The following is a 26,848-nucleotide window of genomic DNA, read 5'->3' on the forward strand; positions in this document are numbered from 1 at the left end:
TTCCAGCCTCCAGAACTGTGAGAAAAATCATTTATTATATAAACCACCCAGTCTATAGCATTTTAATTATAGCAGCCAGAACCCAACAAAACAATGACATTTTCCTAACTCAAAGATGAAGTGCATGTTTTTAAAACTTCTAGAGAGAAAAAGGAGGTCACTTTTTTCTAGAAGTTTGAATACACTGCTCCTCTGTCTAAAACTCAGTATTGCTGACCAGAAGTGTATGTCAGGAAATTACATTTCCCATAAGGTTGCTCCCTCCTAGGGAGTCAGCCTGAGCAGGATTCTAGTTATTCTTTAGGGCTCATGTGGGTGTGTGGGTTGGGTGCTGGGAAGTGTGGACTTTTCAAGGGAGGCCATGCAGCAGTGAAGTGACTAGTTTCAAAAGGCAGGGGACTTCTGTTTTCTTTAGACAGCTTCCACATGACTGGGGAAAGAGAGGTTAGACTAAGGAGAATTTTTGAAGAAGTTTGATTCTGCTAAGTGTGTGTGTGTGTTTAATAATATATTTATTTCTTTTTATGACCTTTAAAAAGCTTTCTTAGAAGTCAAACTTGGTGGGTTCTGAACATCAATCAGCTTTATTTTTCCCATCGGTGCTTCTACTGGTTCTGCTTCCCATTCCTTTAGGCACAGCTTGGGCAAATTGAAAACTTCTTGGTTGCTTTTGGTTATTAAAAATTCATCTGGTTTAAGGCTTTATTCAAATACTCTATTTTAAATTCTTTATCTCCTCCAGAATCAGGTTGGGAGCCTTGCAGTGGTGTGGTGGGAGGGGCTTCTAATCTTTCACTCCTCCCTTGCAGTGCAGGATGAGGGTATAATCTCCTTCTGGGTTCTCTCCTCCTCACCACATTCCAGGGCTCCATTTCTCTGTGAGGGCAGGAAGGCGTGAGACAGACACCAGTGGTGACCTTACCTGTTAGCTTTACAAAGCATCCTGGTCTTGCTTGGTCCATCTCATTCCATCTGTTTCTGTTGGTCTCCAGAATGATGGTGGCACCTGTGTAGATGCATGCAAGGTTTTCCTGTGCTAATCAGCACCCTCACCCTGTTCTGTTGTCTCCCTTTGTCCTGCCAGTGGTCCACACCCTCAACCCTGCTCCTGATGGGTATCGCTGTGCTTGCCTCGCTGAGACCTGGGCATATACACGTCTGCCTACTCTTCTGACTTAGGCAATCCTCTGTTAACAACAACAACAAATAGACTGCAATAAAGAATAAAAATATATTGCCGAAACCGGTTTGGCTCAGTGGATAGAGCGTCAGCCTGCAGGCTCAAGGGTCCCAGGTTCGATTCCGGTCAAGGGCATATACCTTGGTTGCGGGCACATCCCCAGTAGCGGGTGTGCAAGAGGCAGCTGATCGATGTTTCTCTCTCATCGATGTTTCTAACTCTCTATCCCTCTCTCTTCCTCTCTGTAAAAAAAATCAATAATATATATATTTTTTAAAAAGAATAAAAATATTTATTTGAACAGATTCAGGTAGCAACCCAAATCGCACTCTGAAAGGCAGGATTTATAAATGGCAAAAACAGGAGAATTATTCTCATTTTGGTCATCCATGTCAATGAAGAATGTTGACTAGGTCAGTTGGGCTTGATTAGGCCCACTATGTAAACGGAGGATGCTGGTTGTCAAAATGGATTGGTTCCTTTCAAAGTGAAGAATGCAGATGGTCTGGTCACCACAATGAGGAGGAAGTAAAGTTCATAAATGTCCATGTAGCTGTCCTGGATCTAGGATGTTTGTTGTTTGACCTTGAGCAGAGTTTAGCAACAGGTCAGCAACTTAGCAGTAGTTTCAAGAACTGGGTCCTGAGACGTGCATAGGCCTCAATTCCTCAATAGCGCCCAACTCCATTTTAGTGACCCTCTTAGCAATGCTCACTCCATTTTAATTTTTCCATTATCACCTCCATGTGATGCTCCGGTGTGATGAAGTGCCTCTTCTCACTCTTGAAGGGCTGGGGACCCAGGGTGCAGCCCCTCTGTCCTCTGTCCTGCACACTGTGCCACATCCCCATGCCCACCTGCTGAGGGCTTCTCCTGCAAGTTTCCTGCCTTCAGAAATCCCCAGAGAAATACGTCTGTGACTGTGTTCACATCACTCCCAGGTACATGGTCAGATTCTCCCAAGAATCATCACGTGGTGCCCTAACCCGAGGGTGGCATGCAGCTCCAGAGTGACACACCTGTCTCTTCCTCCTGCAGAGACTGTCGATCTTTCCTAGTGATGCTCTTGGAACCATGTTCCCCACCTCTAACTTGCTTTCATTTTTTGTTTGTTTTGTTTTTTGAAGGGGGAGGGAGAGGAGTAATCATTTCCTAGAGACGCTGTACTTCAGACCGATTTTCCTGCTCATCCTTTCTTGCTACACTTCATGCTCATGCACTTCAGTAGAGCAGAGAGCTTCCATCTTTGCCCAGTGAATCTCCAAACTACAGGACCTAACACAGCTCCTGGACTGTGCCACCCTTGCCAGTCCCACCTCCCAGCCACCCGCTGGCTTGGTCTAGGGAGGTGGAGGGGGGAAATCTCTAAGATCTCTAAGGCAGGCTGTGGTACTGAGGGCAAGCCACACCTGCCTCTGAAATGTCAGGATACTTGCTGAACTGTGGCCATTCATATACTGAAAATGGCTCCATTCAGATTTTTTTTTTTTTGCCTCTTTTTACATTTGAAAAGACAAGGGCATTAATTAACATATGACTTGATGTTAAAACATAAATAGAAATCATAACAAAAGTCTAACCTTTAAAGGGTTCAAATGTAAAATCTCTGAGAAAGTAAGTGATTATTTTATTGATGTGGTTTCTCTACCAACTCTCAAAACCTGCAGGTGCTAAATTAGCTGCAGAAGAATTTCTCCTGCTTCCAAGGGAGTCTGCAGTAGAAACATGCTAATGAGAATTAGAGAAAATTAATGGGAGAAGGTCTAGGAGGCACGAGGGGTTCAGCACAGCTTCCTGTGTGGTAAATTTTCAAAAGAAAAAAAAAAAGCTGCTTTAATTTACCATGACACAGGAGTTTATAAGTTAAAAAAAGAAAAAAACACCAACCGCCCTCCCCCAGGTACAAGACTATTTTCCTTAAGGCAAAAGTCTTTCTAAAAATGCTAAAAGGAATGTTAGTGTCAAAAGAGCTGTTGCCCAAAAACAAACAAATAAAAAAACTCAGAGGGAGGATAGAAGAGGGTAGGGGGAGGGTGGGGGGAGGGGGAGAGTTCAACCAAAGGACCTGTATGCATGCATATAAGCCTATCCAACGGTTAAGTTCAACAGGGGATTGGGGCATGCATGGGGAGAGGGGTGGGATGGGAATGGGGGGATGAGGACAAATATGTGACACCTTAATCAATAAAGAAATTAAAAAAAAAACACAAACAAACAAAAAAAAAACTTTAAAAAAAAAAAAATCAAACAAAAACAAAAAATAAAGCAACAGTGAAGCCTGCCCCACACCTGTGTCTCTGAAACTGACAAAGAGCAAGATTGCAGTTAATTCTGATAGTGATACAATTATTACATAAACTCTGATTCCAGTATGAAAGATTAGATACAGACTAATGCTAAGTCTGTATCAAGCCCTTCAAGGTTCATAACTTATCTGGTCCAAATATCTCATTTTACAGATAAAGAAACTGAGGTCCAGAGATATTAAGATGGTATCGTTGCTGGTAGAAGTGGGGTTCTTACGGTGTCATGAGGAAAAGCATTTCCAGGGACCCATAAGGGAGAATGAGGTCTAGTGATAATATTTATTTCTGATTCAAGATAAAAAAAGGTATCCCTCTAATGGCCTACCTTCATCTTTCCCACCATGGAAGAAGTTCAACATTGTCTTCAGCATGGCCAAGGCAAAGGCCAATGCCCAGAGTTTCCGCTCCATAGTCCTTTGGGGCCTGTGTGGACTTCCATGAGCCTCAGGTGGACACTAGACCCACATGGTGACATACTCCCAGGCATGAGAGAATACAAATGAACAGGCGAGTGTGGGTCATGAGCAAGAGAGAGAGCTTCTTTGTTGACCTGTAATTACGTATTCTCAGGCTTGGAAGGAACCAGCAGCTTTTTCAAAACAACCAATGAACTACCCAAGCTTTTGTGGGCTTGCATTGGTTTCAGCCCCTAGCCAAAGACCTTTTCCCAGGTTAGACTGACAGGCCCCTATGGTCCAGCACTGGCCCCTGCGCCTTTTTGAGTTCATTGTGAGTGTCCCTATCTCCCCCTCTTCCCCCCAACAATCCAGTACTGGAGGTGGGGAAGGGAGGAATGTTAAGCTGTAGCTTCCTGGTGAAGCAAACAAGCCTCTGCTTCTCAGCTGAATATGCCCAACGATGTCTCCCCCTTTACTTCCTTTCCCATCAACAATTAGCTAGTAACTAAGGTAATATTTTCAAGACAAGTCCTATGATCTGTGACAGTGTTGGGACTTGAATTCTTGCCTAGATGCCTAATCTGCTAAACCATGCTGATGGTGACACAGACATTGAAAGGGGTGTTAACATTAGCACTGATCCTGGTCCTGTATGTCAGTGACCAAGAGGGAGGTGACTGTTAAGGCTGACCTGAAGGCCAGCACTCATGCCATTGCTAGTATTCCAGTTAATTTGGTCTGGTAAACACCTACTAAACAGTTACTAAACTAGGCACTGTTACTGACCTCAAAGAATTCATAGTTTAGCAAGGGAAGCAAATGACCAGTATTCAAACCAATAATTATAAGCCAAGATGATAAATGCTGAGCAAAGTGCTATGGGAACAAAGGTAGAGGGGCAATTAATCCCATCTCAGGCACGGGAGAGTGGGAAGGCTTTCAGGAAAGATTGGAGAAAAATAACATTTTTCCAGTGGAGATGAGTACCAAACTGGCCCCTGAAAGATAAGGTGTTTGTCAAGAAAAAAAAAGTAGGAAGAGTGGGAAAGCATGAACAAAAATATGTATCCTGAAAGTGCACAGCGAGTCTATGGGGAATTGGAGGTGAGTCCAATTTACAGAAAGGCTGGAAATGTTGGCAGGAGCTAAGCTGGATTTGTAGAACCTTCTGTGCCATGCTGAAGATTTTGTTCTTTCTCTTGCAAATGATGGAGAGACAATGGAGGGCTTTTAAAAAAAAAATAGAATGAGTGAGATTGAATCAAATTTCTGTTTAGAAAATGATTCTGTTGGTATTCCAAAGGATGAATGGGAGGATAGAGAGTCTAAAAGCAGAAGATCAATGAAACAGCAGCTGAAACAGTATAAGAGAGAAATAAATGTACAACCCAAGCCATGTTTGTAGGAATGGAGAGTAGGGTTGGTTTATAAAGCAGAATGTATAGGACTCCTGATTGTTATACATGATAGCAGGGCAGCTAGGATTTCTGGTGAGAACATTGCTGATGCAGATGTGTAAGGGAATCTTAACAATGATGAGGAAGCTAATACTGAGCTCCGCCTTCCTCTCTGTATGCCAGCATTGACTGCTGGTTTGATTCTTGAACATCAAACTTACCGTATTTTTTTGTGTATAAGATGCCCCTCGATTTTCAGTCTAACAATTTTAGAGAAAAAAAAATAGCATCTTTTACATGGAAAAATACAGTATTTCTGCTTCTGGTGTGTTCTCTGCCTGGAATGCTCAGCTCAGGATTATTTTACATGCCAGGTTTTCATCCTTTAGGTCTTGTTCAGGGTTAAATTGTGTCTTCCCAAAACTCATATCATGAATTCTTAACCTCCAGTGCCTCATAATGTGACCTTATTTAGAAATAAGGCCATTGCAGATATAATTAGGATGAGGCCACATTGGAATAGTGTGGGCCCCTAATCCAATATGACTTGGGTCCTAACAAAAAGGGAATATTGGAAGATAAACATGCACACAGGGAGAATACCATGTGGAGATGAAGGCAGAGAACTGCTATTGTTGCAACCATTCCTCATAGCTGATTGTCCTGGGGGGTCAATCTCTCCCACTGACATGCCAACAGGAATCAAGGTGCAACTACAACAGGAGGGTGCACAGAGCCCAAATGGGGGATGTACCTGGCACACCCAGCTCTGGTGACAGGGGAGGTTGCACCATTGGGCATTATAGGTCACCTACTACATAAGGCCACCCTACCAAGAATGGCAGACAAGCAGATCTACCTAATACATAGAAACAAACCCGGAGAAGCAGCCAAAATGGAAAGACAAAGAAACATGTCCCAAGTGAAAGAATAGGAGAAATCTCCAGGAAAAGGACTAAAAGAAATGGACGCTAGCAATCTACAAGATGCAGATTTCAAAACTATGGTTATAAAAATTCTTGAGGAACTTAGTGAGAGTTTCAATGGCATAAAAATATCATAGAAACCACAAGAAAGAACCAGTCAGAAATGAAGGATACCGTAACTGAAATGAAGAAAGACTAACAGGAGTCAATAGCAGATTAGATGAAGCAGAGGATAGAATCAGCAATTTGGAAGACAGACAACAGAAAACACCCAATCAGAGCAATAATAAAAAAAAGATAAGGATAGATCAAAGAACCTTTGGGACAACATCAAGCATAATAACATCAGCATCATAGAGGTACCAGAAGGAGAAGAGAGAGAGCAAGGGATTGAGAACCTATATGAAGAAATAGTGATGGAAAACTTTCCTAACCTGGTGAAGGAAAAAGACATGAGTCCAGAAAGTGCAGAGCCTCAAACAAGATGGACTCAAAGAGACCCACGCCAAAACATAGCATAATTAAAACGCAAAAGATTAAAGACAAAAAGAGAATCTTAAAAGCATCAAGAGAAAAGCATTTAGTTATGTACAAGGGAGCTCCCATAAAGTCGTCAGCTATATTCTCAACAAAAACTTTGCAGGCCAGAATAAATTGTCATAAAATATTCAAAATGATGAAAACAAGGACCTACAACCAAGATTACTCTACCCTGAAAAGCTATTATTTAAAATCAAAGGACAGATAAAGAGCTTCCCAGACAAGAAAAAGCTAAAGGAGTTTATCACCACCAAACTAGTATTATAAGAAATGTTAAAGAGTCTTCTTGAAGAAGAAGAAGAAGAAGAAGAAGAAGAAGAAGAAGAAGAAGAAGAAGAAATAAAATGGCAGTAAGCATATATCTATCAATAATTATTTTAAATGCAAATGGGTTAAATACTCCTCCAATCAAAAGACATAGGGTGGCTTAATGGATAAGAAAATAAGACCCTTACATATGCTTTCTACAAGACATCAACTGTAATTGAAAAATAATTATTTAAAATATAGGAATAAACAAAATAGTGTCTCTCTATCACATAACCTTGTTTTACTATCTTCACAACGTTTAACATATCCTTAAGTTATCTTGTTAATATATTTACTTAGTTGTTCCATCTATTTACTGTCCCATTCTCCACCACCCAGCTACACCCTGCCCTGCCACCCTTGAAATGTATGCTCCGTAACACTGAGTGATTTTTCTTGGTCTTTGCTGTTATCTCTGAATTTTAAAACAATCTGACAATAGCAGACAATCAATAAATACTTCATTGAATAAGTGAAAAAATAAACAATGATCAATCTTGACATTAAAACTAACTCTAATGTCAATTACAACTCATGTATTATCACCTCTCCTCTAGATAGCATTGAATTTGGGAGGGTTACCTTCTAGGGCAGAATTATCTGGATCACTCTTCACTGAAATGTCTGACCTGGCATGACTTGAAGAGTAGAACTGTCCACCAGCACCCCTGCATGAGTTTGTCCAGGCAGCTTGGCTTCCGCACAGCCTGGCAGCCTCACCAGAGTTAGTGTGAAACAGTGGTTCAAGACTCCCAAGTGTGAATGCCCCAGAGAACAAGCCACAAACTGCAACACCTTTTATGACCCAGTCTTGGAAGTCACAGTGTCACTCCCACCTTATCCTATAGTTCAAAGCAGCCATAATCCCAGCCAGATTGAAGGAGGGAAGGAAACACAGACCGCACAGCTCGATGGTAGGTAGGCAAGAGGCTATTCCAGAAGATGTGGGATGAGAAATATTTTGTTGCAGCTATCTTTGGAAAACAGTTTGCCACGGATTCTTATTCAAAACCTGATTCTTGGGTCTCACACCAAGAGATTCTGATTTCTGGGTCTCAGTCCAAGGCTGGGTGCCCTGGGAAAGTGTAGTTTGTTTTTTTTTAAATATGTTTTATTGATTTTTTACAGAGAGGAAGAGAGAGGGATAGAGAGTTAGAAACATCGATGAGAGAGAAACGTCGATCAGCTGCCTCTTGCACCCCCTACTGGGGATGTGCCCGCAACCAAGGTACATGCCCTTGACCGGAATCGAACCTGGGACCCTTGAGTTCACAGGCCGACGCTCTATCCACTGAGCCAAACCGGTTTCGGCATGGGAAAGTGTAGTTTTAACAAACATTTCAGGTGTTTCTGATGCTGAGATCCACAACCTCACTAAGAACTCTACTTAGGGCCCTTTTAAAGTCTTCCAGCAGCTGCCACCATGCAATTTACATGCACAAACCAGTTCACTGTTGTGCTCTCCCCAGAATGGAAACCTAGAGATACAATAAGCCAAAATGCCAGGGCTCTGGAAGCTATAAAAATGATCTATTAATATAACCCAATAGAGAGACTGAAAAAGGCCTGTATTTACATATAAACTTTAAAATAATATTGGAGAAATATTGCAGAAGGAAAAAACCTAAACCAAATTTTATGCCTTTACTTCTGCAATTGTTGTTACTATCTGCCTAATGAAATTGCAAGCATTTTCCTAGTCCTAAATTATGAATTATAAAACACTTTCCAATATCATGGACTTTTTTTGGAGTGTACTTGTGCTTTCTGTAATTATTGGGGATGCTTTAAAACACCCCCCGGTGGCATTTTTTAAAGGTAACAACCCCAACTGCCACCCTAGCTTTTGAGTTAATACTGGTTTTTCTTGCTCATTTTTTCTATGATTTATATCCACCCCCTGTCCTTCAAATGATATCAAGACACCGTAGGGAAACTAAATTTGCCACCTCAAATGTGTCTCTCTGGTATGAGGATTCTTCTATTTATTTATTTTTAAACATTTTTGTAAATCCTCACCCGAGGATATGTTTATTGATATTTGAGAGAGAGAGAGAGAGAGAGAGAGAGAGAGAGAGAGAGAGAGAGAGAGAACATTGATCAGCAGCCTCCCATATGGGCCCTGACCAGGGATTAAACCTGCAACATAGGTATGTGCCCTGACTAGGAATTGAACACACAACCTTCTGGTGTATAGGACAATGCTCCAAATGAGCAATCCTGCCAGGGTAAGGATTCTTTTATTTTTAATAAACAAAAGACTCAGGAATAACCTTTGTCCTTCCCCAAAACTGCCTAAAATTTTTAAGATAGAAGGTCTGCTCCAGGAAGGGAACTATCACCATAGAAGACCATAGTATAAAATGAAGTAGGTGTGGTAGACAGGGAGGGACCGGGTAAGGCCGATGTGATCAGAGTCTGCTCTGTGACCCCCTGTTGCTAGATGGCCCAACAAACATTTGCTTAGTAAAAATTAAGTCTTTTCATCCCCCTAAAAATCACCAATTTCCCTTTGGAGTCCCAGACCCATACCTGCTGCTCCTTAGTCCAAGTGGCACATATACTTCATTTTGCCTTACAGTCTTTGGGGTTTTCATGCTTATATAAATTCCCCTCTTGTACATGTTAAAACTTGATTTTCTCTTGTTAATTTACCTTATGCCACTTCAACTACTGGACCAGTTATAAGAACCAAGAGGGCAAGGGAGTAGTTTCCCCACCCACAAGGTGCTACAAATCAATATGACCTCATTCATTACAGTTCCCGGAATTATCTTATTCTGGATTTGGGTTTTTCCTTGCAACAAGGTACCAAATAATCCCGAATCACTTGCAGGAAATTAAAATGACTAGAATCACTTCATTAAAAAAAAAAAAAAGTTAATTCCCTGAAAAGATTTGAACATGATTTATTTCCAGAAAGTGTCTTGGAATTGATTATGAAGGGGAGAAGAATTTGCTACCCCCAAACAGTACCTCTCTTTGGCATAAGGATTATTTTAGGGCGACTACCTTTAAGAAACAGCAGCAGCTTTGAAAACTGAGTGGAAGACATTTACATTTATAAGGGAGATCTCCATTTGTAAGGGTGTCTTTCTCTGTACCAGGAAGAGAAGGATGACTCAGTCTCTAGAAACTCTATTCAATGGAGAAGTCAAGGACCTAAATCTGCCTAAAACTTACTCTTGTTTCCTGTGCTTTTCCTAGTCACCTCCCATAACCACTACTGGCCCCCAACAGCCCACCATCTTCTTTTGTCTGTAGATGGAGCTGGTGTTTAAGGTGGTGGCTTAGGCCACTTTGGAGAGTTACTCAGTTTTCCTGGGTCTCTTCTATGTATACAGGAGGTATCCATGTTACTGAACTTGTATGTTTTTCTTCTACTAATCTGTTACTTTCTCCTGTTAATTATGGGTGTGTGTGTGTGGGGGGGGGGGACTTCGGGGAGGGGGAGTTCTCAATCAAGAACCTAAAGGTATAGAATAAAATTATTTTCCTACCCCACAATTATATACTCTACCCTCCACCACTGTTAGGGGCAGAAATAGAATAGTAGAAACTAGCTATCGTTAAAAGAAATATTAACCATGCCCTGCTAACCAAGATTGTTTTGTTCTGATTAAAGAAAGTATATTCTGATCTGGCTGGGAATTGTACTCCCCAGGATCTGGAAGTTAGCCTTGGAATGCGGTCCATTGTCATCTGAGTAATGCCTATTATCATGGAAAGATTAATAACCTTGTTGCCGAAACAATGGAGTCCAGAGGCGCCCCACCCTTTGCAACCCGAAGTCTGCATTGCCTGTAATCTGTAACCATTTTACCCATTCTTATTCCTTTTGCCTACTTCACCATGAAATCTTTGTCCTTCTACCCAACATAAGCAGCTGGCTTATGGGGAGGGGATGGAGAGCAGATTTTCGTGCATGACCTGCTGCTCTCCCACACTGGGGCATTGTTGGAATAAACGTTCAAATGTGATTCAACCCTGCCTCTGCTTAATTGGCTCAAATCGTGACAGGCAGCCTGGACCCATTGGTTGTCCGGTTTCACCACCAGCATTCTTGGTCTTTTAAAAATAATCTGAATATATTAGAAGAGTCCTTAAGTGAAAACCTAGAGTGGATTCCTCACGGTCTGCTAGAGGCAGTGTTCTGGGCCATGTACAAACTATTCCTGAATCAGGTTAATAGAGGACTCAGATTTAGACCCATAGAGTTCTACCGATCAGAGTTGGAGGGATGCAGGACACGTTAATTATGAGACAAGTAAACAGAGGGAAATAATACTTGGAGACCAGCATACACCCTAGGGTCCAGGCCAGACAGGAGCTGAACTAATAATGGCTGTTAGGAGAGCTCAAGCAAAGCTAGGTGAGAATGATAACAGAACAAGGTAGCCAGGAAATTCACAAGTGGTTTTTCTATGGACATGAAGGCTTTAGCCTATAGTCCAACAGGCGTAAGGAAGTGCCTGGGAATCCCTAGATGGTTACCAAACTGAAAGAGTTCATCTACCCGGTGCACAGCAGAACCGAACACTAAATGCCAAGAATTGCTGTGAAGAAAGTAGAGTCGCTTTATTGGTAGGCACCCTGCAGAGAGAATGGGAAGCTATTGCTCAAAGCTCAAACTCCCAAGTTCAGGGCAGGGTTTTACGGGTTGGAGGAACAGGTGTGTGGAAGTGTTGCTGAGGCAAGTTTTAATTGGACGACCTTGGAGCTTGGCCAAGGGACGTCAACACCAAATCTTCTTGGGCAACAGACCCTGCACTTCTGAAAGGGTTACGGTGTTAAGATCCGTTAAAGCCCGATCCTTTGGTACTGTGAGGAGGGTGAGACTTTGGTTCTGGGTGAAGCTGGTGGACAGAGGTGGCACGTATAATGCTGTCTATAAAATGATTCAAAGGACTGTATTAATCACTGATCTGCTTTAAGGGAATAGAACCAGTTTTAAGCTGGTCAATGTGATTTGTTTTTTCAATGGTGCAGAGTGATTGAGATGCTGATGCTGATGCTGGTGGTGTATGCTCAGAACCAGTCTCTGCAGGGCCTGATGCTCATTGGGATGCCCTGGGCAATGCTATGCCAGTTGGCCAGACTCATATCCCAAGAGCTTAACCCATGCTCCCTTTGGCACCCAGAACTATGAACTCACAGAGGAGGAATCCTCTTGGATTCCAGAGAGTGGGGCATCCCAGGGAGAGCATTCCTGAATCATCTGCAGGATGCTGACCTTTGGAAGTTAATTAGGACTTCAGTTGTTTACAATAACGATTGTAATTAAGATTACTGTAGAGATCACTTAGAGCTCCATAAGGAATTTGGTTCTGTGTTGTTTTCCTGTTTATTGTGGCAGCACTCCTCATCTTTCTTCCCCTCCTTTTTTTAAGAAGTCTCGCCCACCTGCTTTGCACCTTCTTCTCTCCTTCCATTTCCTCCTTTTCTTCACCCTTTCTGGTTTAGAATAATTGGACATTAGAGTCGGAAGCTTAATCAAGACCACCTCTTCTAACCTCAACCCTTTCCACCTGCACCCACATAGAGGAAGTGACTGCTATGGTCACACAGCTGGCTTGTGGCAGATATGAGCAGAATACCCAGAACTCCTGGGGACATCTGATGTTCTATTTGTTACTCCAAACAGCTGCATCTTCCTATTTTCCTGTTTTCTCATTGCCTGCCTTCCTCCCTCCTCTTTCTGACTCTATGAAAGACAGTAGGCTCTGGAGAGCTCCCAGAACAAGAAAGCTATGTGTTTATGGTGTGAAGAGTTTGTAAGTGGCAAGAACTGCAAGCCAGAAACAGCCATCTGAAGGCCCTGTGGATTCCCTGCCCAAACTTGTCCCAACAGAGACCCACACCTCCCTTCCCATGTGGCACAGAGCGCCAGAGGGGTCATTCTGACTTGCAAGGTGAAAATTGTTTGTTTGGTGATGGCTCATGCCAGGAGCCACTGATTCCCAAAGGTCAGTTACTGACATCATTGCAAATAGCAACTTTGCTGCTGTAAATGAAAGGCTGGTTTCCAGCAGAGCACCTCCAATTGCTTGTGAATTGTCTGCAGGCACGCACACTGCAATGTTGGCCTTCTCCTAGTCATTTAGTGTGCTTGTCTTTGCACACATCATACATAGGTCATGGTAATGCTGGGAGCCTCATGGAACTCACCCCTACAGACCAAAGTCACAGAAATCTTAGCTTCTGCTGTTCCTTCGCTGTGTGGTACATTTATTATGATGATAGAATAAAAAATGCTTGAATTAAAAGGACCCAACAATAATTTCATACCCTACATCTTTATTTTTCAAGTAATGAAATTGGGACTCAAATAAATTAGGGTCTGGTGTTTAATGACAAAGTTAGGGAGCAACTTAATTTAGGAAGCAGGGGGAGGATGGAAAGAGGGAGTAATGTTTGTTGAACTCCCCCTATGTGCCAGGCTTAAAATTTGTAATCTCATTTAATTTTCAAGTAGGGGCTTTTAAAAAGGAAGGACATTGGCTCTCCATGGATGAAGGACTTGAGCCATGTTGCACAGTGTGAAGTGAAAGAGCCAGTGGGAGGAAGGCTGCATGATCTCCCTTCAAAGCCCCAGTTTGTTCTTTATTCCACAACCTGGTAAAACCTTGAAAGTGCATTCTAACCAATCTACAAGCAGTCAGAAGAGGAGAACAAAGTGATACCATTGTAATCAGTTAGTTATTAATAGGAAAGGAGCAAGGGAAGACCAGACATTACAGGCCTGGCCATCTGGGCAGCTTCACCAGGAAGCTGTAATTTCACACGCTCCAGCAAACTATTGGCCCATTCCCTGTAGGATCGCTGGGGGAAGGGATCCAAAAACAGGAGATAGACACATGCACAGTGAAGTTGGGGTGACTAGGGAAGGTACTTACTTGCCTGTCACTCAAGCCTGGAGTATCATGGATTAGCCAGAATAGGTGACGCCTATGCGATTCCATGAAAATTTGGAAATACATAATCCCCTAAACAAAGGAGTTTACACTCTTGGCTCTCTCATTGCTCTTGTGGCTTGGGATTCTTGGCTCGTGGGGCTCTCTTGTTCCTGCTTCCTTGCATTTGCCTGTGTTTCCTCCATAGCCATGTGGCCTTGTGCACCCCACATGCAATGGACTGATGAACTGCAGCAGGAAACATAAGCTAAGCTAGCCTGATGCTGGACTGGACACTGCTCCAACATGGAACTTTCACTCTGGACACTGACTCTGATTCTGGACCCACTGAACCCACAGCTACACGTCTTTTATGGTGGGACTAAGAGAAATGGGATCTTGGGAACTCAGGGATGTAATTCCCCCAAAACAAAAATCACTCATTCTCCAGTGCAAGTCCCAGAAAATTATTTTTCTTGGGATATCACAAGAATTCCACTCCCAGGAGCAACCCCTTGGGACTAGGACCTCTCCCCACTGGTAACAAAAGGAAAACCTTCCCTAGGCAGGACAGGAACTTCACTCTCCTTGCGCTGCCCAGCAACTGCATCTGCTCTCTTGCTCTGAATTCTCCTCCACACACATAGTCCACCAAGGAGTGTTTCCTGTAAGCATTATATATAGACTGTCAGACTGTGCTTCTTGAGATTCCATGTATCTGTGCCCAGTGGTGCAATTCAACTCAGATTCACAATTATAAATGCCTTGTGTATTGCTTCATCAAGAAGCTGTGCTGCTAGAGGTGTGCTGCTTGGGTTTGCCAAATAGAAAATTAGTGTGGAACCATCAATATGGATTGGGTCTACCCAGGGCCCTTTCAAAAACATGAGGATAATAATGTCTATATTTTAATTTCTGCCTCTATCTGTCCAGCAAATGGGATTCCTAGGCCATAAAAACACTCCTACTTTGGGGCCTCTTAAACTCTTTATATTTATGGTTCAGTATTAATTTTGCTTATTCTAGCCCTAGCTGGTTTGGCTCAGTGGATAGAGCATTGGCCCACAGACTGAAGTGTCCCAGGTTTGATTCCAGTCAAGGGCATGGCCCTGGTTGGGGTGTATGTGGGAGGCAACCAATCAATGTGTCTCTCTCACATTGATGTTTTTCTCTCTCTCAGTCTCTTCCCCTCCCTTCCACTCTCTAAAAATCCATGGAAAAATATCCTTGGGTGAGGATTAACAACAACTAAAAAAGTTTGCTTATTCTAGTCATAATTACTTTGTAACTTTCTATATGTCTACATGTGTCTAGTAAGTGCACAATTTGTCAGAATCAATCTGGTAATATTTGTTTATGTGATTATTTTGATAACATCTGGTTCCCTCATTAAAATAAGTTGAAATGATGTCAAAATTTTTCTCCATTATACTCCAAGCCTGGCATACTGTATAGATGCTCAGCAAACACATGCTGGATGAATGAACAAATGAATGAGTGAATGAATGAATAAAATAATAATTTATTTTTCATCTGCCAAAATGGGAAAATGAGAAAATTTTAAAATTTATGATTGCTTTAGAATAATTAATAAAGTGCTTAGAATATAATATTTTTAATATGAAGGTTATTTTTTAATACATATTTTATTGGGTTTTTTTTTACAGAGAGGAAGGGAGAGGAATAGAGAGTTAGAAACATCGATTAGCTGCCTCCTGCACACCCACTACTGGGGATGTGCCCGCAACCAAAGTTCATGCCCTTGACCGGAATCGCACCTGGGACCCTTCAGTCCGCAGGCCGATTCTCTATCCACTGAGCCAAACCGGTTAGGGCTAGAATACAAATTTATCTTTAAGTGAAAATGTGGTGTTTAATCACACACTCATATTTTTCAAACTTATATGCCAGGCATTGTGGTTTGGTGAAAGGAGCACTGGAGATCAGGGTTCCAGCACAGCACTGCGATTTTAGGTCCCTCTAACAAGCTGCTTTACCTCGCAGGCCTACAGTGTCTCCATGTGTACATCAAGGGTGTTGGCGTTAATGAGCTCCTGATTCCCTTCTAGGCTGGTGCTGTTTGAATTTTATGAGAACCCATGAGCCATACCAGATCAAGAGAATATCTGTATGCTCCAACTTCCTCAGACTCCTCAGTAAAACACTTTACTTCTAGGCTGTACTGCCAGATTCAAGTGAAAAGGAAAAGGACTCAGCACCTTGTTTAGAACTGAGCTTCTTGCTATTGACTTTGTTATTAGGTGTTTCTTTTCTTAATCCTCCTCCATCCACACAGAGGGCGGGAAACATCACGTCTCACATTGTGTTGCTATGCACAACTGGTCCAGGTTTTTTTAGGGAGCCTAGGGGAGTTGGTATGTTGTAACTAGCTTGCCCCACTAACCCCCTTACCTTACCTGTACATGTAGAGAAAGGGAGTGAAAATAGGAAACGTTTAAGCATCGGGACACTGTTTCTCAGTGTCGTTCTGGGAATGTTTGTTCAGTAAGATACTCCATCGAAATGCTTACCATTGTCCACAAAGTCTGGGAAATGCTGCCCAGTAGAGCCGGTGCCTAGAAAGAAATTCACAGTGCGCTCTGCATAGTAGAGTGTCTGGGTGTTGGCACCATAAACAAACCTAACGTTTTTTGAATCCTGTTTGCTAGAGATGTTTGACTACAGGAGCCTTTTTATTTTTACTCATCATCCTTATTTATAGCTCATAAACTCTTCCCAGTAGTCCAGGGCTAACTCAAAAAGAAGACAAAGTTTGCTTAAAATGCACTCGCTTCTCATTTTCCGAACCGCTCTCCTTCCCAGGGCTTTTCCTGTGGCTCTCTTTGCGCAACACCGGGTTCTGCTCCCACGGGCTGATTTCATCTAACGAAGGTTGGATTAGTGACTGTGCTTGTTAACTTGTGCTGTAGCCCAGGCCTGAGCAGGGGCTTCCGTCATCCGCAGGTGGACATAATGAAGCATTGAGACTTCGACAGAATTCTTAGTACCCATGTGTGGAACATGCTGCTGAAGAAGAGGGCAGTAATATACAGCCAAAGACAAGTAAGAACCTTTATCTGAAAATGGTATATTTTAGAATCAAGGACAAATTATTAGGAAATAAAGTACAAGTCATTACTTCTCTGATACATAATAAAAATATCCTCAAGGCGAGAATAAGCTTAATGAAAAGACAGCAGGGTACGTGAAAAAAGGAGATGGAAAAATATAGCCATGAAGGTAATATTTAAACAGCAGTTGAAAAAAGATACTAGAACTAATCCTGTAGAAACTAATCATATCAGTAACATGGGGAGCAAATTGGAGGTTCCCCCAGAATATAGAGAAAATGTCCAATTAGCAAAATAATAGATAGCAAAAACAGAGAATATAAGTCAGCATACAGATAATTATTGTTCTTCAAGTAGAAAAGGAAACAATTAACTAGAAACAATAATCAAAGGTATAGTAGAAAAAAATCTTCCTAAGATGAAAAAAGACTTGTGTATACATAGTAAGAGATCCACTGCACAGTAAAAATGTATATGCCTGTTTTTTTAAACCTAGAAAAAAGAATGAGTCAAAATAATAATATATAGTCTGATCATAAATATAACCATTGTTAACATTTAGCCTTTGCTCTGTTCATAGCTTATATGGCTACACTAGTGTTTTTGAAAATAATTTTTGAAAATTGGACTCTATTAAAGGGATAAAAATAGAGGTGTTTATCTCTTCTTGGGCCATTAATAAAGAATCCGTGTTTTTTGAAGACCAGCCTGATGGTGGTGGTGTCCGTGAGAGATCCTTGAAAGATAAGGGGCCTGAGGGCTGGGACCCTTGGAGCTGCCCCTCCTCACTCTAGGTACTTCCTTCCAAAGGTAAACTTTAAAATTTGGGGTTTTGTATTAGAAAGTACTGACCCCCAACCATTGATCAGCTTTGTTTATAAAAGAGAAGACAAGCACAATGTAGTGGATTACTTGACCAGCTTTGGGATTCAATCCTTTGTAGGCAGCTGCAGGAATGTCAGTACCCAGATGGTGCATTTCCTTGGGAATCTTTAGGAAAAGCACTGATAACTCCATGCGTGGAGTGATTTAGAAACCTACTTGTCTTAAGGTAGGAGGAAGGACAGAGTGAACTATAAAGACCCCTTTCTGCTCTGTGAGCTTGAGTCTCCATGGTATCACTGGGTTCACTTTAACCATGTATTCTAGTGTTTTATCACCATAATTAACACTGTTGTGTGGAATTAACAAGCATGTAGGAAACCAAGGGAAAGAGAACTTAGGTACTAATGAGCACATCAATTATAATAATGATAAACTTACTGTCATTCCAACCATTGATCTTCACATCACTCAGCTGTTGATTGTAAATGAGTGGAAGAAAAATATCTCCTATAGTCCAGCGGCCCGTTTAATTACCATTAACTTTTACTAGGAGATGTATGTCCTTGAAGCTTTATGCTGTCCATTCTTTGGACATGATTTGGATCATATGCTGTAGTTTAAATTGTATATACATATTATTTAAAATTCCACCTATTTTTTTCTTATATGAAAAGGAGTAAGATACTCATTGAGGACAATTTTGGAAAATGAAGTGAATTTTAAAATCATCCAAATTCCCAACATTTAAATATCACATTGGTTGGCATTTGGTGTATATCCTGCGGTGTTAAAAAAAAAAATCTTATTGGCCTTTCCTAATTGTAGCAGTTTTATAAACACATTGTAAAAATCTAAACAAAACAAAAGATACATACAGTAGAAAGCGAAGTCTCTTGCCTTTTCATTCTCCACAAGAATGACCACTGAGAAGAGCTTTCTGTCTATCCTTCCAGAATTTTTTTCTAAGCATATTTATATAATTAAACTTTTTCAAAAATTGGATGATAGTAAATATTCTTTTCTCCTGTATTCTTTTGTACATTTATCAACCTGATATAGCAATACTATTAATTTATTTTTTAAAAGTCTCCAATTGTTTGGTATTTAGGTTTCTTTCCATTTTTCTATTACAAAACAAGGAATATCCTTTTAGCCATGTCTTTTCAAACTTGCAAAAGTATCTCTGTAGGAACAATAGGGTCTACAGGCTCAGAATTTTAAAACGTTGAAAATTTGCATTTTAAGCCTTCAAATATATTGCCTTCTGAGAGGGTGTTTCAGTCCCACTCTCACTAGCAATGTATGAAAATGCTTGTTTGGACAATATTGGATATTGTTAATATTTGAAAATCTGATAACTGAAGAATCCTAGCACAGTGTCCGCCCTTATCTGGGAGGGATGTGCGCCAGGACCCCCTGTGGATGCCTGAAGCTATGAATAATACCAAACCCTGTATATGCCATGTTTTTTCCTATACATGCATATATATGATAGTTTAATTTATAAATTAGGCACAGTAAGAGATTAACAACAACAACTAATAATAAAATTGAACAATTAGAATAATATGTTGCAATAAAAGTTATGTGAATATTATCTTCTGCCTCTCTTTCAAAAGATCTTATTGTCCGTACTAACTTCTTTCTCCTAGTGATGATGTGAGATAATAAAAGGCCAAACTTATTCCTGAATCTGTGTCACACCCATTACCTGCACTAAATAAATGGCATGGGGTCACTAATTACAGGGGATCCCTTGCTTGCCGGAAGCTAATTCCAGCATGTCATAAATGCAAGAAATTTCATCAAAAGTTTGATGGAACTTGGGGATTCAGCAGGGCTGAATACATGTTATTGCCTGTTGGAATGGCTGAGGGCATTTCCCCAAACCTAAAGATTTGCATATATTATTGCCTGTTACCAGACAGCTGAGGGCATTTTAACCTACATGTCATTGCCTCCTGCTGGCCAAACACCTGAACAGCCTAAGGCAGTTCCCCCAATCTAACAATGCCTACTGTATACTAAACCTTAACCTTTGATATGCATATCTGCCTTGCCTTAGGACAATTTGTGTTAATAAAGGGCTAGGGGTCCGGAGAACTTGTTTATTGAAGCTAAGCTCCCTTCTGACTCCCCCATGGATTACAAATTTTATATTATATTCCTAGTCTCTTTATTAATTTATGCTGCAGCACCTTCTCCAGATTCCTGAATCCTTCTAGATGCTGGATATCACCCCGGCATTACTTGCTGAAGTCTTTGTAGAGGCTCAGTGCTTTCTGGTGCAACACCTTGCCATTGATCAAAACACGTTTTCTGTTCATGTCTTCCACCCACACATTTAATGCCTTTTCCACCTGCACTAAGCACTTAACACACACTGTGCTGTAAATTTGTAGTTTGAGGTATGACAGCAAAACTAGCACAAATTTCATTTTTCTTCACCATTTCACAGATAGAAGATGTGTTCTTACCATAGATCTCAGCAACCGCAGCATACAACTTTTCTTTCTTCCCTTACTAATTGAGAACTTTCATCTTTTCACCCAAAGGAAGCACTTTATGGCTTCTCTTTGGCAGATCTGAATTGCCAGCATCACTGCTCTTGTACTTTGGGGCCATGGTGAAGTGAAACAAGGGTGAACGGAACACAAGCACTGTGGTCCTGTGACAGTCGATCTGATAACCAGGAGGGCTACTAAGTGACTATCAGGCGAGGAGCACACACAGCGTGGAGACCCGGCACCGGCCGGATGTAGTGGACAGAGTGAGAGTTCATCACACCACTCAGAATGGCACACACTGTAAAACTTACCAAACTGCTTATTCCTGAAATTTTCCATGTCCTATTTTCAGACTATGGTTGACCACCAGTAACTAAAACCTTGGAAGGTGATATCGTGGATAAGGAGGGGACTAGTAATGTATTATTTTAATTTGTATTTATTTCACGACTGGTGAGGTTCCATTTCTCTTTATGCTTATGGTCATTTTCACTGATTTAGTAATTTGCTATTCTTACCTTTTCCCATTTTCTTTTGGTCTGTTTCTTATTTTCTTACTTATTTGTAGAAGCACTTTATACATTATAGATATCAATGTCAATATAATTTTTAAATTAATCAGAAAAATTCCACTCAAGTTTCTGGACAATGAAAATATCAACATATTGATATTATATATATATATATATATATATATATATATATATATATATTGGTAGTGAAAAATAGAAATTTTTATTTAGTAATTCTGGTGTAATGTGCCAAGTGTGTAAATAGTTTAAATGTAACTAACAAATGGCATGGAAAAATAATACCAGTTATCTTTTTAAATGATCAACAAACTTCAAGAATTGTGAGGTGGACAATATGGCATGAGAAAACCTATTTCCCGGAAAAATACATTTCCAAGAATGAAGGTACTTTCTGAAGAAGCACTGTAGAGCCAAATTTCCCCACAGGCTTGTGGACGAAAGGAGCCACATGCTAACCTGACAAGCTCAGGGGAGGCCTGTGTGGCAGTCTTGCAAACTCAGAGACCTAAAATAACCACAAAAGATGGTTTGAAAATTAAATATTTAACTACAAACAGGTTATAGTGGGTAGTCATGTCCTAGGCCGATATCTTCCCTGACAAAGATCAACTTAGATCTTCTTTACTGAGCCCATTTGCCTTTTTGCCTCTAAGATAACATATCTGTGAGATGTCTGGGTAACTTGTAACTTCCTTTTTACCCCGGACTCCTCAGAGCACAACAAATGGCACCAGGACATTCCCTTATTGTTATTGTTATCAAGTTAATTGTCAACTGTTAATTACGTTAAACTATCCTGTATCCATCTCTGTAAAGAAGCACATGTCCATCATTTCACTTTTCACCCTATCCCAGAGGTTTCCCTCGCTTTGCTTTATCCCACCTCCCTAATCTATCACCAATGAATTTCATGTAACTCACCTATGTCCCTTTCCTTTGATTGCAATGTATAAATATAGATGTAACCCTCCATTCTCCGGAGCATTATCTCAATTCATTGAGGTTCTGCTTCCCAGCATATGTCGACAGTTTGGCTCAAATAAACTCACAAAAATTCTTTACAGGTTTCAATGTTTTTTTTTATGTTAACAGGCTGCAGGATCCATCTGAAATAGACAAACGGCTTCCTACTTTAGAAACCAAAGGGAATAAATAAATACGTCCAAGCTCCTTTTAGTCTGTACAAGATTAGTGATGAGAGGAAGGGACGGACCTCGCCCCCAGCTAGAACCATAGCTCAGTGTTCCCTTAAATGCAAATCTTGAGTTTCTAATCCACAGTAAAGATATTGGAGAAGGAAGAAATGTGCTTTTATCTATTTTCAAGTGGACAAGCTCGCCCATGGCATCACACAGGTGGTCTGCCAAGACTGCGCTCAACCCTATTGGAGCATCTTTGAGGCACATGGAAAATTCCCCGGAGTGCAGGCACAGGTTTGACTGACAAACCTGGAATACGACAGGTGTCCCTTTTTCTTCTTCTTTTTCTTTCCATTATTATTATTATTTGATATTTTAAAAGTTATTTCATTGAGGAAGGTAGAGATTGTTCAGGAGCTGCTACCCAGAAGCCCTTTAGTCTTTTGAGAGGCAGGGAGAATGAAGCTTTCACATGTGCCTGTGCTTGTGTCTCTGTGTGTAAGCGTGTAGTTGGGTGTGTGTGCGTGTGCACTTTTAATTAAAGTATAATATATATTCAGAAAAGCACACAACTATGCAAGTCAATTCATTTTCATAAATTGCATGCAGCCATGTAACCAGCACCTGAATCAAGAAATAGATACCACCAGTGCCCAGAAATCAGCCTGTGCCCCACTCTCCTGCCTTCTGACACCCTAGATTAGTTTTGCCTGTTTTTGACTTTTATATAAAAAAGGTATAATACACACACACACACACACACACACACACACACACATTTGGTCTGGCTTCCACACAACATTACGTTTTTGAGACCCACTTATATTGTTGCCTATACTTGTACTTCATTCATTCTTATTGCTGTATGGCAGCGATTTTCAACCCACAGTAAACTAATTACTAAAACTTATTACTAAAATTCTGCAGCACACCAAAAATATATTTTTTGCCGATCTGACAAAAAAATGTAATTTTTATTCATTCACACCAGACAGCTATTGTTGTGTTGGCTGTTGCCATTTTTTTACTTGAGAATCTAAGGGGAAATGAGATCAGTGCTTGTGATTAAATAGTCAGGTATTGCATGTTTTAAAAATGCTTGCAGCACACCAGTTGAAAATTGCTGCTATATGATAGTCTATCGTGTGAATGCACCACTGTTCATTCTGCTGTTTCTGGGCATTGGTAAGTTTCCAATTATAAACAGTGCTATGATGAACATTCTACTACAAGTCCTTTTCTTTTTCTTTTTTAATACTCACCCGAGGACATGTTTTTATTGATTTTAGAGAGAGAGGAAAGGAAGACGTAAAAGAGAGAGAGAGAGAGAGAGAGAGAGAGAGTAAGAGAGAGAGAGAGAGGGAAAAAATCAATTTGAGAGAAAAATGTAATTCAGTTGCCTCCCATATTTGTTCCAATCAGGGATTTCAGCCACAACTCTTCTCCAGGCCTCATAATCAATAAATCAACTAATCAATTAGAAAGCCCTTACTGAACACCTACTATCCATCCAGTGAGTGTTGCGTTTCAGTACACCAAAAGGTTGCAGGTTTGATTTCTGACCAGGACACAACCTTCTTAGATCCACCACAAACCCTGGGAATTATGCTGGACATGGAGGAGGGGGCAGGTACCTGTTCATGCTTCCACAGAAGAGTGAAGTCCTACTCCATTGCACAGGGATGGAAAGTATAGGAAACACACATCATAGTTTTCCTCTACTCTCTCAGTCTTCATCAGAAGAGGAGGAGGAATCACTATCTGATTAGTGAACCTGGAAGAAGAAACCCAGAATGCTTTGCTAAGGCCCATCTCTCCTCGCCATTAGAACCTGCTTGCCAGAAGCACACATTCTCTGCCTCTCCATGCTTTAGGCTTATGAGACAGTCCCCTGTGGGGGAGGCCTGTGGTGGACAGACTGCGTGACTGGGGAGTAATCAGGAAGGGAAATATTAGGAAGAGAATTGCAGACACACATAGAAGCATTTTCTTCCAGCCCAGGCACCAAGACTTAGGATACCCTTTACCTAAAGGGAGGGTTGTCAAAGCAGAAACAGAAGAACAGAACCAAACTTTTGACATTTAGATTTCAAAAGCCAGGGTTCAGGATATAATACCAATAGATTTAGAAGAATATTCAAAACAGTCTTTCCCACGCCCAGACTAGTTAAGATACCATGGGTTGGGATCAAACAGATAGGAGCTGAGCCCCGAATAAGGGACTGTCCATCCTATGCCCAAGTGAGCCCCATCTGTCTCCAGTACAGAGCGATATGGGAGAGTTGAGTCACCACCTGAAGGTCTTCACTTCTCATTCAAGTGAGAACTGAACATCCTGTATGCCTGCCGAGGAGCTGTTAGAATTTTTATCTTTGCCATTCAGTGAGTAAATTTCACCGAGAGCTGCCAGAACATTGCCTGTTGATTAGGAGTGACGTCCAGCTGCATTCTGGCACTCCATATACCCTTCTCCACCTTGCCATGTGTCCAGTCCTCCCCAAATGCCTAGGACTTTTGGAAGCTCTTTAATATGGAGAAGATAGTAGTTTAGACAAATTAAGAAAAGATGTGGTTTAGAAGCAAAACCCTATATTCATAGTTAAATTAGAGCTGAATTGAACCAATTTGAGATTCACTCCCCATTCATTCCATGAATAAAATACTACTTACCACACCTTGTTACACTCCTTTGTAGCCCTTGTATCACCTAATGCAAAGGAATTGTGCAGTTAGAGGCCCTCATTAGAATATATCTTTGTTGGATTTAACAGAGTTCATTTGAATTTAATGATGCTCTATGTATCTGGTCAACAGACCACACCTCAGTGTATAACTTGTTTCTGACACTTAGTTCTTAAAGTAACTCTGCCAAGGCTGGAAGCAATAGATATCTTTGTATCTTTGGTTTCAGGTACTGAGGTTTCTATGTTAGAACACATAATTACTTTTTTAAAAGGAAAAACCAACCTTGAGAAACCCTTCCCAAATACAACAGGTGCATTGACAGGCTGTGATATGTGCCTTCAACTCTCAGATTAAGGCATATTGGGAGAGTTGAAAGTCATGGATATATGTCAATACAGCAAAATAGTTAACTAATTAAGAACTCTGACAATGAAATTTGACAGATATAGGCTATGTCACTTGCTGCCTATAAGATCTTGAATAATTCAATAACTTTTTTATCCCTCAGTTTTTCATGTGTGCAATGGGGATAATAAAGTTTCCTTACCAAAGAGTTGTTCTGAAATTCAATAAGATGATGTCTATAAAGGGCTTAGAAAAGTCTCTAGCGCACAAAGAAGTAATCAATACAGGGTAGTTACAATTTTGGATAGCCACACTATAATGTTTTAAACCCAAACCATTATTGCTTATTTAGTTGAAGGGTCTACTTGCTAGCAAGCTAGGAGTACATCAACCACTAGGTCATGTGACTTCCCTTTGGAGGCTCTGAAAGAAGAGTGGTGAGCAATGGGAGACTGCCCTATGAGTCGGAATCTCAAAGTGTCAGTCCCGGCTCCACCCTTCAGTAGCACAGTGAACCTGGACCATCCATGCCTGAGCAGCTCGGGACAGATGCAGCAGCACTGTGTTGAAAACTCCACAATCTTGCAAAGCCTACCAGGTGGGTGACGTAGCCCTGCTACTTTCCTGGGAATGGATCGGTGACCTGTGACCGAGAGTGAGCTTCTAGCAGGCAGCAGAGTGCAGAGAAAGCCTGAGTCATTTCAGGCTCATTAGCACCATCTGCTATGGCCATCCAGGCTTGGTCAGCGGGAGAGGACTCCTAGGTTATTGACACCACAGAGACCTTGTAAGAAGTTATTTCCTGGCTGTTCAGCAATCACTGCTCTATGGAAGGGACCTCCATGAAATGACACTCATTATCTTCTTTGGTTAGGAGCAGGCAGTCATTATGGGTTGCAATTTTGACATATACTGCAAGGGTTACCCAACCCCCAAAGCCTTTAATTTCCTTCAATTGCTTACTGTCCAACCACTGTGCCTGTTCTTACATGCTCCATATTTCCAACAACTCTGTCACTACTTTGAGAGGAAGCATAAAAATATGGACATAGTTCTCAGGGGACACAATTAAATAAGCTTCCTTACTATTTCTTCATCCAGGCATAGTATACCCCTAATCTCCTTTCTTGATGCACACTCTCTTCCCCAAGCTTTTGCTCATTTATTCATTTAAAAATTATTTTCTGAGTGCCTCTTAGATGCTAAGTCCCATGCTGGATGCCAGAAATATAGTCATGACCAAGACAGATGGGCCCCTGCTCTCATGGGCTGTATGTTCCAGTGCAAGGAGAGTGAACCACTTAAGTGTATAAACAAGAGCAGTTTGGGATGTGAGAGAGACAGTGTAGAGCAGTGGTCTCTAGGCCTAGGTTAAATTTTTGGCAACTTGTTAGTTGGGTGACTTGGATAAATTACTTAACCATTACAGAAAGGGCTCTGCTTTGTGAAGTAGGGGTTTTCTAATAGGACCCCTCTCATATGAGGTATTTGAGCTGAGACCTAAGTGCTGACCCGAGGCAGCCACCGAAGAACTTGGAGGTGAATATTTTAACAACATGTACAAATGTCCTAGGATGGAAACACGCCATGGTGACATAAGCCATGGTGAGGACTTTGAATTTTATTCTAATTAATTAGGTTTTAACCTCTGCCTAGAGTGATTTCTCCTTACCTGGCCACTCTTCTTCAAAAAAGAACCTACTAAAATCCCATTCATAGTTCAAAGTCAATTCTAATATCATTTTCTCTGTGAAGTCTTTATTCTCATACTTGCCAGAAAAATTAGTCCCCACC

General features: G+C 41.1%; 1 long non-coding RNA gene across 1 annotated transcript in view; it reads right to left on the reverse strand.

The window, feature by feature from the left end:
• Positions 1-26,848, reverse strand: part of LOC114227049 (uncharacterized) — a 48,609-nt gene that overhangs the window by 19,545 nt on the left and 2,216 nt on the right. Inside the window, exons 2-3 of the long non-coding RNA XR_003613137.2 lie at positions 24,695-24,731; positions 23,659-23,798 (exon numbers count right to left, since the gene is read on the reverse strand). This is a non-coding gene — a long non-coding RNA (uncharacterized LOC114227049). The remainder of the gene's footprint in view (positions 1-23,658; positions 23,799-24,694; positions 24,732-26,848) is intronic.

The sequence above is a fragment of the Eptesicus fuscus genome, chromosome 20 (assembly GCF_027574615.1).
Source record: "Eptesicus fuscus isolate TK198812 chromosome 20, DD_ASM_mEF_20220401, whole genome shotgun sequence".
Taxonomy (NCBI): Eukaryota; Metazoa; Chordata; class Mammalia; order Chiroptera; family Vespertilionidae; genus Eptesicus; species Eptesicus fuscus.